Source organism: Protomyctophum parallelum (assembly GCF_964188405.1).
Source record: "Protomyctophum parallelum genome assembly, chromosome: 10".
Classification (NCBI taxonomy): domain Eukaryota; kingdom Metazoa; phylum Chordata; class Actinopteri; order Myctophiformes; family Myctophidae; genus Protomyctophum; species Protomyctophum parallelum.
In genome coordinates this window covers 37414961-37430652 of record NC_139704.1, presented here as the reverse complement: position 1 = coordinate 37430652, position 15692 = coordinate 37414961, and positions in this window count along the sequence as shown.

The following is a 15692-nucleotide window of genomic DNA, read 5'->3' as shown; positions in this document are numbered from 1 at the left end:
CTAGCTAATTTAAGACATCCGGTTGCCTTCAGAATAAAATAAGGTTATTTAATTAATAATTATTACATTACATTATTAGTATTATTATTACATTACAGTTATTGTAAAGACACACATTATGTTTCTGTGTAAAAATAAGTAATTAAATAACATCAAAAAGTTATCTAAATGGATAAATGCTATTCACTGGAGTGAATATTCTATTATATTCTAAAAACGACTTATAAATCCTAAAGCCTTGTTTATACTTCACTGTGCAACGGTCCTATGCTGGACAATAGCAGATATGCAAACTCACAGCACATCTCATTCAAGACACTGAACTTGCAGATCTGCCATTTTTGAACACACTATAAAGTTAACCATTTATCATGCTGCTCTACGTGGCACTGCATTCTGTGACATTAAACCAAATGGCATTTTCCACTCTATGACACTACTGTTCTACATTTTTGTCTAATAAAATAGGCTATTAATTTAATCAATCAAACTGCATTAACTAACAGAGATACTACTACCAAGCTATCCATGTCAACATGCTCTATAGGAGTCTCAATAACAGGTATAAGTAACGTTTAATGTTTAGTAATTTTTGATTGATTGATTGAAATATTTATTAACAGTTTGTAGAATTTACAGTACATTTTAAGCACAAACTCAATACAAAGACTGTCAACTGTGAGTGGACGACCCAATTAAGCATTACACTTGTTTACAACAGGGTCCACATTGTTCAATTCATCAAAACATTTAAAGACATACAACCATTTAGAGACATACAAATAGACATTTCTATGTAGCTAAAGAACAGAACAGGAATTCATCATATGGGAAGCAAAAAAGGGAAAATATACAAGCACTGGGAAAATATACAATATACAATATACAGTGAGGGAAATGGGGTGGGGGGGATTCAGATTTTACAGAGGCCAGTTTCGAATTGCAGCCATCCGTAGGTGCCCTTTGAGAGCGGTTTTGAAGGAGTCAAGGGATTCACATGTCTTAATGACTGTTGGTAGGGCGTTCCACATTTTGGTGGCATAGGAGCGAAAAGAATTTAGTCCCTTGTTTGTGCCGAATCTGGGTTGTACATGGTTTGTTGCACTCCCTCTGGTGTTGTGGGTGTGGACTTCGTTTACATTAAGGAAGTATTTAGACAGGTACATGGGTATCTTGGTGGTGTATCGAATCTTGTGGACCAGACCCATTGCAAGATGCTGTACTCTGTCGACGACCCTAAGCCATCCCAGCCTGTCAAAGTGGGCAGGGGTGAGGTGGGTTCGGGGGGTGAGGCCAAGTAGGAGCCTGACCAGTTTGTTTTGGGAGGTCTGGAGCCTTGTTTTAAGGGCCTTTGAGGTGCTGTGGTACCAAGAGGTGGATGCATAGTCAAAGAAACCTTGTACGAGGGCTCCTGTTAAGGTCTTCAAGGTGTTTTTGCTGACCAGTGAGGAGATCCTGTAAAGGAATCTTGTTCTTTGATTGACTTTTTTGATTACGTTGGTGGCCATTTTATCACCGGAAAGATTAGCCTCCAGGATGGAACCTAGGTAGGTAATTTGATCTTTTCGTGTGATAATATTGTCACCCACTCTAACCAAGAAGCCATCTGCCTAATAATGTTTAATGAAGCAGAAGAGGCCATTCATTGAACAGAGTTTTGCACAATTCTAACATCCCAGATCGATTGAAATATGAATCTACTGTGCTGTGCTGTGCTACACCATGATATATTAAGAGTACAATAACATTCCATTGTGAATAAAAACGTATTAACCACAGTGTAATGCTAAAGGTTTCATCACAGGGCTGTCTGCTTCATGTAATATCATTAAAAGTGTTGTTGGTGACAGTTATATGAGTTGGAAGCATTAAGACCCATTTTAACCCTCAATGGCTTCCTTTCTGACAAATAACGTTATTGTACACGCGTTCATATGTAGCTATTTTGCATTAGAAGCGGATGGGACCAAGGGACCCGGATGTAACGTAAGAGGACTACAATAGATTCGCGGTTAAATCTCGCGGGCGTGGCCTCACACCGGAAGGAAGTGCCGCCGCCCTCAAATACGGAAGAGACGCGTGGAGGTAGGTTTGGTCAGTGTTTGTTTGGAACGTGCCACGTCACCATCGCGGGTCCGTCTTCGGAGCAAGTAAGTGATTAAATGTTATTTAATACTTAACGCTGTTGTTGTTTGTGTGTTCAAACGTCTATCACTTGAAGTTACTTGTTATGATGTTTATAAATGATGTTTGTACGAAACTGTAAAACAGTGTTTCAGTAGCCGAATGGTTAGTGTCGAAGGTTTATAAACAACTATGCCCGGCCTCAATGTTTACTAACCGTCGACAGTACCCACTCGACTACCGAAACACGGCTTTAAAGAGTAGTATTTACATATCTAAACACAACAAGTAACTTCAAAAGTGATAACATGTTTGAGCCACGGACCACCATTTCACATTAATAGACTCTCACAATGGTGGTCAGTGGCTCAAATGGGTCTGAGAGACTAGATGGCCTCAAATGTTGGTCCGTGGCTCAAACGCTGAATAAATAATCGACTAGAGGTGAGAAGAGTATTGTCTGGTAGGTAAAAGGACAAACATTCTGTGAAAATTGGCACGAAGCAACAAACATTCTTTGAAATTGGTGGGAAACGATCCCGGGCACTCATGTTAACAAAGCTCAGTCACTAACCACTATCGCTATGCTACAATCAGCATTATATAATCCAAGGATCAAAAGTAGCAATCTTCTACATTCTCTAATTGTGTAGTTTTTTGGAAATTAAGCAGATGCTTAACAACAATTGAACTATTGAGTGTAAAGATCTACTATTGGGGTCAATTTGGTTACCTAAATTAAATTGCTCTGTATTGTGACAGTAATCATTGCTATAGAGTGTGTGTTCAGTAACAGTGTTAAATAGCTCTATAGTGTGACAGTAATCATTGCTATAGTGTGTGTTCAGTAACAGTGTTAAATAGCTCTATAGTGTGACAGTAATCATTGCTATAGTGTGTGTTCAGTAACAGTGTTAAATAGCTCTATAGTGTGACAGTAATCATTGCTATAGTGTGTGTTCAGTAACAGTGTTAAATAGCTCTATAGTGTGACAGTAATCATTGCTATAGTGTGTGTTCAGTAACAGTGTTAAATAGCTCTATAGTGTGACAGTAATCATTGCTATAGTGTGTTCAGTAACAGTGTTAAATAGCTCTATATTGTGACAAAATCATTGCTATAGTGTTTGTTCAGTAACAGAGGTCTCCCGGTCTCTCCAGTTTTTTGTTAAACACAGTCCCATAGTCACAGTACCTCCCATTCACTCCCACTCAGTCCCATTCACTCCCATTCACTTTTATTCACTCCCATTCAGTCACATAGTAACAGTACATCCCATTCAGTCCCATTCACTCCCATAGTATCAGTCCCATAGTAACAATACCTCCCATTCACTCCCATGCACTCCCATAGTATCAGTCTCATAGTAACAGTACCTCCCTTTCACTCCCATTCAGTCCCATAGTATCAGTAACTCCCATTATCTTGCAACACAGCAGCCAAGTATATGCAGAACACGTATACACGCATTTGACATAACACAAACAACAAGACAATTTACATACATAAAGACATGAAGACAAGAGCAATATCCACCGCTTTGATTATCCTGTGGCTACTACAACTCCTGATTAAACCCTTTTCTATTTATTAAAGAGCTGGAGAGACAGGAATATTCCTGTTACTGAACACACACTATAGCAATTATTACTGTCACAATAACTTTGTACTTTTGCTACTGATGTTTGTGTGCAACATTTGAGCTGGTGTCAAGTCACCTTAATTCAAGTGATAGATTATATACAGGGGCATGCCATATGGTCTACCTGCACAGCCTTTGTGATTACTGGTAGATCACGATGTACCTTTTGGGCACCCCTGCAATACAGGATTCCTGTCCAGAATTGTTTTTTATTAAATATAGAGGGTTTAAGTGTAGGGTTTGTCATGTTGGTGTTCTCTATAACTTTTCGTCCTGGGCATGACGTTAAACTGTCCAGTGTAACTCCAAGTTACATGGGGTGGGTATGGTTTGAGAGTTTGTGATGCTCAGTTCTTTTTTTGCGTCTCGGTTCCTCAGGTGGAAGCTGCATATTTGGGTTTTTGATGGGTTGGGTTTCAAGTGGCTGGTCGTTTGTTTAGATATTGAAAAGGAGGGGGGCGAGCGCGCTACCTTGTGGGAGGCCGTTCTTTTCGGCTTTCCATTTACTCCTCTGGTCATTTAACTGAACATAGAAGCGCCTGTTGTTGAGGAGGCTTTTCCTGACCATTGTGCGGTGTTGGACAGTGTCGTAGGCAGCAGAGAGATCTCTGAATGCTGCTCCAGTTATTTGTTTCCCCTCAAACCCATCCTCAATGTGTTGGGTGAGGTTGAGCTCTGTCCAGCACAGGAGCGGCTGGGACGGAAACCAGCTTGGTCTTCAGTCAGCTTGGTATCTATGAGTGGCAACAAGGCGTTGGAGTAGCAGCTTCTCATATAGCCTTGTAGGTGATGCAGAGGGAAATGGGTCGGTAGCTCTTTGTGGATAATGGGTCTATGCCAGGTTTAGGGATTGCAACCACGTTGGCCTTTTCCCAGACAGAAGGGATGGTTTTCTGTGCTATGCATGTGTTCAGCATCCCCACAAGCCAGGTCTTTGCGTTGGGTCCCAGGTGCTGTAACATTTCTGCCAGTAGGTCATCAATCCCTGCTGCTTTTCCGGGTTTCAACTTTCCCATTGCAGTTTCAAGTTCTTCTAGGTCGAAGGGTTTGGTTTGAGGGCTGGCTGATTGTGGTTGGTCTGATATCACTGTGCGATGGTATTCTCCTGTGGGTCGGTGGCGGTCTTGGTCACAACTGGTGGCCAACAGTTGTAACCAACACCGCCACCGACCCACATAGAATACCATCGCACAGTGGTATCAGACCAACCACAATCAGCCAGCCCTCAAACCAAACCCTTCGACTTAGAAGAACGTGAAACTGCAATGGGAAAGTTGAAACCCGGAAAAGCAGCAGGGATTGATGGCATACTGGCAGAAATGATACAGCACCTGGGACCTATCGCAAGGACCTGGCTTGTGGGGATGCTGAACACATGCATAGCACAGAAAACCATCCCTTCTGTTTGGAAAAAGGCTGGAGTAGTTGCAATCCCTAAACCTGGCAAAGACCCATTATCCCCGAAGAGCTACCGACCCATTTCCCTCCTCTGCATCACCTACAAGCTCTATGAGAGGCACTACAATTTCTGAACAGACTATATTTACATCAATATGTCTGGGTCCCCACCTACTCACTCAGGGTTGACGTGTCACACCTGCAGTGATGGGAGGGGCACCAAAATGTGGTATTTTGATTGTTTAATGGGGGCACTCCCTTAGTATAAAAGTGTATGTTTTGTGTACACATGACCTGATGAAGATCAAATGGATCGAAACGCTGTCAGTATTTCAACAAAGAACGTCTTTCTTATACCTGTGGTGTGCGGGCTCCATCCAATACCTACACCAGTTGTGATGCAACAGAGTTTGCTGTGACCGTTGTGAATTATGGGTGGTGTGGTTTTTGCCAAGACGGTGGATTGTGGCCCATGCCTTCCTGCTGTTATTTGACATGTTGGTGTTCTCTATATCTTTTCGTCCTGGGCATGACGTTAAACTGTTCCGTTCGAGAGGACCAGCGACCCTCGAATGTAAACGGCCACGAAAGGAAATTATGTGTGTGTGAGGTGTTCTCTATAGGTTGGGTTTCAGGTGGTTGTATTGTAGTAGCTTGACATTTCTTGGAGGGCACTTTCAAGGACAGACTCAATCTTCTGGAAGTCTGCTTGTTGGGTCGTAATGCAGAGGTTGTCGGCGTAGATGAAACGCTGGCATTAGGCATTGGGTAGTGGCTGGTCGTTTGTGTAGATATTGAAAAGGAGGGGGGCGAGCACGCTACCTTGTTGGAGGCCGTTCTTTTGGGCTTTCCATTTACTCCTCTGGTCATTTAACTGGACATAGAAGCGCCTGTTGTTGAGGAGGCTTTTCCTGACCATTGTGCGGTGTTGGACAGTGTCGTAGGCAGCAGAGAGATCTCTGAATGCTGCTCCAGTTATTTGTTTCCCCTCAAACCCATCCTCAATGTGTTGGGTGAGGTTGAGCTCTGTCCAGCACAGGAGCGGCTGGGACGGAAACCAGCTTGGTCTTTAGTCAGCTTGGTATCTATGAGTGGCAACAAGGCGTTGGAGTAGCAGCTTCTCATATAGCCTTGTAGGTGATGCAGAGGGAAATGGGTCGGTAGCTCTTTGTGGATAATGGGTCTTTGCCAGGTTTAGGGATTGCAACCACTTTGGCCTTTTCCCAGACAGAAGGGATGGTTTTCTGTGCTATGCATGTGTTCAGCATCCCCACAAGCCAGGTCTTTGCGTTGGGTCCCAGGTGCTGTAACATTTCTGCCAGTAGGTCATCAATCCCTGCTGCTTTTCCGGGTTTCAACTTTCCCATTGCAGTTTCAAGTTCTTCTAGGTCGAAGGGTTTGGTTTGAGGGCTGGCTGATTGTGGTTGGTCTGATACCACTGTGCGATGGTATTCTCCTGTGGGTCGGTGGCGGTCTTGGTCACAACTGGTGGCCAACAGTTGTAACCAACACCGCCACCGACCCACATAGAATACCATCGCACAGTGGTATCAGACCAACCACAATCAGCCAGCCCTCAAACCAAACCCTTCGACTTAGAAGAACGTGAAACTGCAATGGGAAAGTTGAAACCCGGAAAAGCAGCAGGGATTGATGGCATACTGGCAGAAATGATACAGCACCTGGGACCTATCGCAAGGACCTGGCTTGTGGGGATGCTGAACACATGCATAGCACAGAAAACCATCCCTTCTGTTTGGAAAAAGGCTGGAGTAGTTGCAATCCCTAAACCTGGCAAAGACCCATTATCCCCGAAGAGCTACCGACCCATTTCCCTCCTCTGCATCACGTCTTTCTTATACCTGTGGTGTGCGGGCTCCATCCAATACCTACACCAGTTGTGATGCAACAGAGTTTGCTGTGACCGTTGTGAATTATGGGTGGTGTGGTCTTTGCCAAGACGGTGGATTGTGGCCCATGCCTTCCTGCTGTTATTTGTCATTATGGTGTTCTCTATATCTTTTCGTCCTGGGCATGACGTTAAACTGTTCCGTTCGAGAGGACCGGCGACCCTCGAATGTAAACAGCCACGAAAGGAAACTGTGTGTGTGAGGTGTTCTCTATCATTTCATTCCAGACTTCACTGTCTATCTCCTGTGTTTTCCATTCATCTTGAGCGTTACACAGTCGTCTGATGTGCGGGGGGAGGTGCCGGCTAGCGCATAAAGGCACGGACGGGACAGGTGTTGTCTTGACCCATCCCGTGATGATGCGACAGGTGTCATTTAGGGCTGTGTCGACCAATTTGGTGTGACGTGATCGGCTCCAGCTTGAGCAGGCATACTCTGCTGTAGAGAAAGACAGGGCCATGGCAGTTGCACGGATTGTTTGTGGGTCTGCGCCCCACTTGGGAGTTCACTAGTTTTCACAGGATGTTATTGTGGGTGTTGACCGTGGCTTTTGTGTTCTCCAGGTGTTTTTTTGAAGAAGAGTGTCCTGTCCAGTGTAACTCCAAGATACATGGGGTGGGTATGGTTGGAGAGTTTGTGACCATCCCAAGTGACGCTCAGTTCTTTTCTCGCGTCTCGGTTCCTCAGGTGGAAGCTGCATAGTTGGGTTTGTGTGTCTTTCTTTTTCTGTCTTTCTTTCTTAGGACGGAGATCAAGGTAGACGCCATAGGAAGGCTCAACACTAGCCGATGCCCCTAGAGATCCATCCCAAAGCTTCCCTCAGGGAGCACAGCAAGCCAGCTAGCCAGCAAGCCTGCCCAGTCAGCCAACGCAGCCAGTCAGCTCCGCCAGTCAGCCAGTGTAGAAAGTCAGGCTGCCAAGCCAGAGCATATCAGCCCTTGCAGTCAGCCATTGCAGCCATACCAGCCTTGCTCAGTCAGCTCAGCCAGGCCTCTCTTGAGGCCTGGCTCTCTGTCTGCCTGGCCCGGTCTGCCCTGCCCTGCCTTGCAGCAACAGAACCAGCCTTTCTGGAAAGCCAGCCAGCTCAGAATGCGAGCTGAGCAAGCCAGTGCAGCAGCAAGCCCAGACTAGGTTACCGCAGCCTTACTGTGCAGCCACAGCCACTCAGTCTAGACCAGCAGGAGCTGGCCAGGCTCCAACCCTTGCAGCGCAGCCTTAGGCCGGACAGTCCCCCTGCCTGCACTTTGTTGCCTTCCTGGCCTGTCTGCCTGCCTAGGCGCCTCGGTCTTCCTGTCTGTCTGCCTTGGCCTGCCAGTCTGAAACTGGTTTAGACTAACTGCGTGCTTGCCAGCTGCGCTGGCTTGCTGAGCTCGTATTCTGAGCTGGCTGGCTTGCCAGCAAGGCTGGTTCTGTTGCTGCAAGGCAGGGCGGGGCAGACCGGGCCAGGCAGACAGAGAGCCAGGCCTCGAGAGAGGCCTGGCTGAGCTGACTGAGCAAGGCTGGTATGGCTACAATGGTTGACTGCAAGGGCTGATGTGCGCTGGCTTGGCAGCCTGACTTTCTACACTGGCTGACTGGCGGAGCTGGCTGGCTGCGTTGGCTGACTGGGCGGGCTTGCTGGCTAGCTGGCTTGCTGGACTCCCTGAGGGAAGCTTTGGGATGGATCTCTAGGGGCATCGGCTTGTGTTGAGCCTTCCAACGGCGTCTACCTTGATCTTCGTCCTAAGAAAGAAAGACAGAAAAAGAAACACACACACAAACTCAACTATGCAGCTTCCACATGAGGAAGGCAGGCAGGCACGCAGGCAGGCACAAGCTGCCTGCGTGCTTGCTTCGCCATCCAGTTGCTGCTCCAGTTATTTGTTTTCCCTCAAACCCATCCTCAATGTGTTGGGTGAGGTTGAGCTCTGTCCAGCACAGGACGGGACGGAAACCAGCTTGGTCTTTAGTCAGCTTGGTGTCTATGAGTGGTATGAGGCGTTGGGAGTAGCAGCCTCTCTTGTAGGTGATGCGGAGGAGGGAAATGGGTCGGTAGCTCTTTGAGGATGATGGGTCTTTGCCAGGTTTGGGGATTGCAACCACTTTGGCTTTTCTCCAGACAGAAGGGATGGTTTTCTGTGCCATGCATGTGTTCAGCATCCCCACGAGCCAGGTCTTTGCGTTAGGTTCCAGGTGCTGTATAATTTCTGCCAGTATGTCATCAATCCCTGCTGCTTTTCCGGGTTTCAACTTTCCCATTGCAGTTTTGAGTTCTTCTAGGTCGAAGGGTTTGGTTTGAGGGCTGGCTGATTGTGGTTGGTCTGATACCACTGTGCGATGGTATTCTCCTGTGGGTCGTGGCGGTGTTGGTTACGACTGTTGGCCACCAGTTGTGATGCAACAGAGTTCGCTGTGACCGTTGTGAATTATGGGTGGCTCCCTGAGGTCCTTGATCGCCATTGGGTCCAACAGTGGTCATTGAAGCGTGCACACACATGCACACATGCACCTACACACACAGGGGCACATGCGTATGCACACCTGGACCTTTAAATGAACAACAACACAAAAACTAAGGCACTGGTGTCGGACTTCTGGTTTACCGGAACGGGGTTCAACTCCCTGCAGTGCCCTGCTCAATGTGTTGTATTTCATTCATTGGTCCATGGTCTCAGGTCATTGAGCGGCGCGCTATAGTGTGCGATTCTTCATCATTGTTGAGGATTTTTTAAAGGTGAAAATCAAGGAAAAGCAAAAGGCTATAGTCCATGGTCACGGACCGCATACTGGTCAAGGTCATTTATACTGGTGAAGATCATTTACTAGTCTTCTAAAGGTCATTTATACTGGTGAAGATCATTTACTAGTCTTCTAAAGGTCATTTATACTGGTCAAGGTCAATTACTAGTCTCATGAAGGTAATTTATACTGGTCAGTCATATACTGGTCACGGTCATTTCTACTGGTGAAGGTCATTTATACTGGTCAAGGTCATTTGTACTTGTCAAGGTCATTTATACTGGTCAAGGTCATTTACTAGTCTTATTGAAGGTAATTTATACTGCTCAAGGTCATTGATATTGGTCAAGGTCATTAAGTGGCACGCTATAGTGCGCGATTCTTCATCATTGTTGAGGATTTGAAAAAAGGTTAAATTGCAGAAAAGCGAAAGGCTAAAGTCCATGGTCACGGAGGGCATACTATAGTATGTTGTTTTTCTTTTTTTTGGTGGTGTGCAGGCTCCATCCAATAACTACACCAGTTGTGATGCAATAGAGTTTGCTGTGACCGTTGTGAATTATGGGTGGTGTGGTCTTTGCCAAGACGGTGGATTGTGGCCCATGCCTTCCTGCTGTTATTTGTCATGTTGGTGTTCTCTATATCTTTTCGTCCTGGGCATGACGTTAAACTGTTCCGTTCGAGAGGACCGGCGACCCTCGAATGTAAACAGGTGTTGGGACAGGGTCAGGTGTTGTCTTGATGCATCCTATGATGATGCCACAGGTGTCATTTAGGGCTGTGTCGACCAATTTGGTGTGACGGGATAGGCTTGTAGGTGATGCAGAGGAGGGAAATGGGTCGGTAGCTCTTTGGGGATAATGGGTCTTTGCCAGGTTTAGGGATTGCAACCACTTTGGCCTTTTTCCAGACAGAAGGGATGGTTTTCTGTGCTATGCATGTGTTCAGCATCCCCACAAGCCAGGTCTTTCCGTTAGGTCCCAGGTGCTGTATCATTTCTGCTAGTAGGTCATCAATCCCTGCTGCTTTTCCGGGTTTCAACTTTCCCATTGCAGTTTCACGTTCTTCTAGGTCGAAGGGTTTGGTTTGAAGGCTGGCTGATTGTGGTTGGTCTGATACCACTGTGCGATGGTATTCTCCTGTGGGTTGGTGGCGGTCTTGGTCACAACTGGTGGCCAACAGTTGTAACCAACACCGCCACCGACCCACATAGAATACCATCGCACAGTGGTATCAGACCAACCACAATCAGCCAGCCCTCAAACCAAACCCTTCGACTTAGAAGAACGTGAAACTGCAATGGGAAAGTTGAAACCCGGAAAAGCAGCAGGGATTGATGGCATACTGGCAGAAATGATACAGCACCTGGGACCTATCGCAAGGACCTGGCTTGTGGGGATGCTGAACACATGCATAGCACAGAAAACCATCCCTTCTGTTTGGAAAAAGGCTGGAGTAGTTGCAATCCCTAAACCTGGCAAAGACCCATTATCCCCGAAGAGCTACCGACCCATTTCCCTCCTCTGCATCACCTACAAGCTCTATGAGAGGCACTACAATTTCTGAACAGACTATATTTACATCAATATGTCTGGGTCCCCACCTACTCACTCAGGGTTGACGTGTCACACCTGCAGTGATGGGAGGGGCACCAAAATGTGGTATTTTGATTGTTTAATGGGGGCACTCCCTTAGTATAAAAGTGTATGTTTTGTGTACACATGACCTGATGAAGATCAAATGGATCGAAACGCTGTCAGTATTTCAACAAAGAACGTCTTTCTTATACCTGTGGTGTGCGGGCTCCATCCAATACCTACACCAGTTGTGATGCAACAGAGTTTGCTGTGACCGTTGTGAATTATGGGTGGTGTGGTTTTTGCCAAGACGGTGGATTGTGGCCCATGCCTTCCTGCTGTTATTTGACATGTTGGTGTTCTCTATATCTTTTCGTCCTGGGCATGACGTTAAACTGTTCCGTTCGAGAGGACCAGCGACCCTCGAATGTAAACGGCCACGAAAGGAAATTATGTGTGTGTGAGGTGTTCTCTATAGGTTGGGTTTCAGGTGGTTGTATTGTAGTAGCTTGACATTTCTTGGAGGGCACTTTCAAGGACAGACTCAATCTTCTGGAAGTCTGCTTGTTGGGTCGTAATGCAGAGGTTGTCGGCGTAGATGAAACGCTGGCATTAGGCATTGGGTAGTGGCTGGTCGTTTGTGTAGATATTGAAAAGGAGGGGGGCGAGCACGCTACCTTGTTGGAGGCCGTTCTTTTGGGCTTTCTATTTACTCCTCTGGTCATTTAACTGGACATAGAAGCGCCTGTTGTTGAGGAGGCTTTTCCTGACCATTGTGCGGTGTTGGACAGTGTCGTAGGCAGCAGAGAGATCTCTGAATGCTGCTCCAGTTATTTGTTTCCCCTCAAACCCATCCTCAATGTGTTGGGTGAGGTTGAGCTCTGTCCAGCACAGGAGCGGCTGGGACGGAAACCAGCTTGGTCTTTAGTCAGCTTGGTATCTATGAGTGGCAACAAGGCGTTGGAGTAGCAGCTTCTCATATAGCCTTGTAGGTGATGCAGAGGGAAATGGGTCGGTAGCTCTTTGTGGATAATGGGTCTTTGCCAGGTTTAGGGATTGCAACCACTTTGGCCTTTTCCCAGACAGAAGGGATGGTTTTCTGTGCTATGCATGTGTTCAGCATCCCCACAAGCCAGGTCTTTGCGTTGGGTCCCAGGTGCTGTAACATTTCTGCCAGTAGGTCATCAATCCCTGCTGCTTTTCCGGGTTTCAACTTTCCCATTGCAGTTTCAAGTTCTTCTAGGTCGAAGGGTTTGGTTTGAGGGCTGGCTGATTGTGGTTGGTCTGATACCACTGTGCGATGGTATTCTCCTGTGGGTCGGTGGCGGTCTTGGTCACAACTGGTGGCCAACAGTTGTAACCAACACCGCCACCGACCCACATATAATACCATCGCACAGTGGTATCAGACCAACCACAATCAGCCAGCCCTCAAACCAAACCCTTCGACTTAGAAGAACGTGAAACTGCAATGGGAAAGTTGAAACCCGGAAAAGCAGCAGGGATTGATGGCATACTGGCAGAAATGATACAGCACCTGGGACCTATCGCAAGGACCTGGCTTGTGGGGATGCTGAACACATGCATAGCACAGAAAACCATCCCTTCTGTTTGGAAAAAGGCTGGAGTAGTTGCAATCCCTAAACCTGGCAAAGACCCATTATCCCCGAAGAGCTACCGACCCATTTCCCTCCTCTGCATCACGTCTTTCTTATACCTGTGGTGTGCGGGCTCCATCCAATACCTACACCAGTTGTGATGCAACAGAGTTTGCTGTGACCGTTGTGAATTATGGGTGGTGTGGTCTTTGCCAAGACGGTGGATTGTGGCCCATGCCTTCCTGCTGTTATTTGTCATTATGGTGTTCTCTATATCTTTTCGTCCTGGGCATGACGTTAAACTGTTCCGTTCGAGAGGACCGGCGACCCTCGAATGTAAACGGCCACGAAAGGAAACTGTGTGTGTGAGGTGTTCTCTATCATTTCATTCCAGACTTCACTGTCTATCTCCTGTGTTTTCCATTCATCTTGAGCGTTACACAGTCGTCTGATGTGCGGGGGGAGGTGCCGGCTAGCGCATAAAGGCACGGACGGGACAGGTGTTGTCTTGACCCATCCCGTGATGATGCGACAGGTGTCATTTAGGGCTGTGTCGACCAATTTGGTGTGACGTGATCGGCTCCAGCTTGAGCAGGCATACTCTGCTGTAGAGAAAGACAGGGCCATGGCAGTTGCACGGATTGTTTGTGGGTCTGCGCCCCACTTGGGAGTTCACTAGTTTTCACAGGATGTTATTGTGGGTGTTGACCGTGGCTTTTGTGTTCTCCAGGTGTTTTTTTGAAGAAGAGTGTCCTGTCCAGTGTAACTCCAAGATACATGGGGTGGGTATGGTTGGAGAGTTTGTGACCATCCCAAGTGACGCTCAGTTCTTTTCTCGCGTCTCGGTTCCTCAGGTGGAAGCTGCATAGTTGGGTTTGTGTGTCTTTCTTTTTCTGTCTTTCTTTCTTAGGACGGAGATCAAGGTAGACGCCATAGGAAGGCTCAACACTAGCCGATGCCCCTAGAGATCCATCCCAAAGCTTCCCTCAGGGAGCACAGCAAGCCAGCTAGCCAGCAAGCCTGCCCAGTCAGCCAACGCAGCCAGTCAGCTCCGCCAGTCAGCCAGTGTAGAAAGTCAGGCTGCCAAGCCAGAGCATATCAGCCCTTGCAGTCAGCCATTGCAGCCATACCAGCCTTGCTCAGTCAGCTCAGCCAGGCCTCTCTTGAGGCCTGGCTCTCTGTCTGCCTGGCCCGGTCTGCCCTGCCCTGCCTTGCAGCAACAGAACCAGCCTTTCTGGAAAGCCAGCCAGCTCAGAATGCGAGCTGAGCAAGCCAGTGCAGCAGCAAGCCCAGACTAGGTTACCGCAGCCTTACTGTGCAGCCACAGCCACTCAGTCTAGACCAGCAGGAGCTGGCCAGGCTCCAACCCTTGCAGCGCAGCCTTAGGCCGGACAGTCCCCCTGCCTGCACTTTGTTGCCTTCCTGGCCTGTCTGCCTGCCTAGGCGCCTCGGTCTTCCTGTCTGTCTGCCTTGGCCTGCCAGTCTGAAACTGGTTTAGACTAACTGCGTGCTTGCCAGCTGCGCTGGCTTGCTGAGCTCGTATTCTGAGCTGGCTGGCTTGCCAGCAAGGCTGGTTCTGTTGCTGCAAGGCAGGGCGGGGCAGACCGGGCCAGGCAGACAGAGAGCCAGGCCTCGAGAGAGGCCTGGCTGAGCTGACTGAGCAAGGCTGGTATGGCTACAATGGTTGACTGCAAGGGCTGATGTGCGCTGGCTTGGCAGCCTGACTTTCTATACTGGCTGACTGGCGGAGCTGGCTGGCTGCGTTGGCTGACTGGGCGGGCTTGCTGGCTAGCTGGCTTGCTGGACTCCCTGAGGGAAGCTTTGGGATGGATCTCTAGGGGCATCGGCTTGTGTTGAGCCTTCCAACGGCGTCTACCTTGATCTTCGTCCTAAGAAAGAAAGACAGAAAAAGAAACACACACAAACTCAACTATGCAGCTTCCACATGAGGAAGGCAGGCAGGCACGCAGGCAGGCACAAGCTGCCTGCGTGCTTGCTTCGCCCTCCAGTTGCTGCTCCAGTTATTTGTTTTCCCTCAAACCCATCCTCAATGTGTTGGGTGAGGTTGAGCTCTGTCCAGCACAGGACGGGACGGAAACCAGCTTGGTCTTTAGTCAGCTTGGTGTCTATGAGTGGTATGAGGCGTTGGGAGTAGCAGCCTCTCTTGTAGGTGATGCAGAGGAGGGAAATGGGTCGGTAGCTCTTTGAGGATGATGGGTCTTTGCCAGGTTTGGGGATTGCAACCACTTTGGCTTTTCTCCAGACAGAAGGGATGGTTTTCTGTGCCATGCATGTGTTCAGCATCCCCACGAGCCAGGTCTTTCGTTAGGTTCCAGGTGCTGTATAATTTCTGCCAGTATGTCATCAATCCCTGCTGCTTTTCCGGGTTTCAACTTTCCCATTGCAGTTTTGAGTTCTTCTAGGTCGAAGGGTTTGGTTTGAGGGCTGGCTGATTGTGGTTGGTCTGATACCACTGTGCGATGGTATTCTCCTGTGGGTCGTGGCGGTGTTGGTTACGACTGTTGGCCACCAGTTGTGATGCAACAGAGTTCGCTGTGACCGTTGTGAATTATGGGTGGCTCCCTGAGGTCCTTGATCGCCATTGGGTCCAACAGTGGTCATTGAAGCGTGCACACACATGCACACATGCACCTACACACACAGGGGCACATGCGTATGCACACCTGGACCTTTAAATGATTGATCATTTACTAGTCTTCTAAA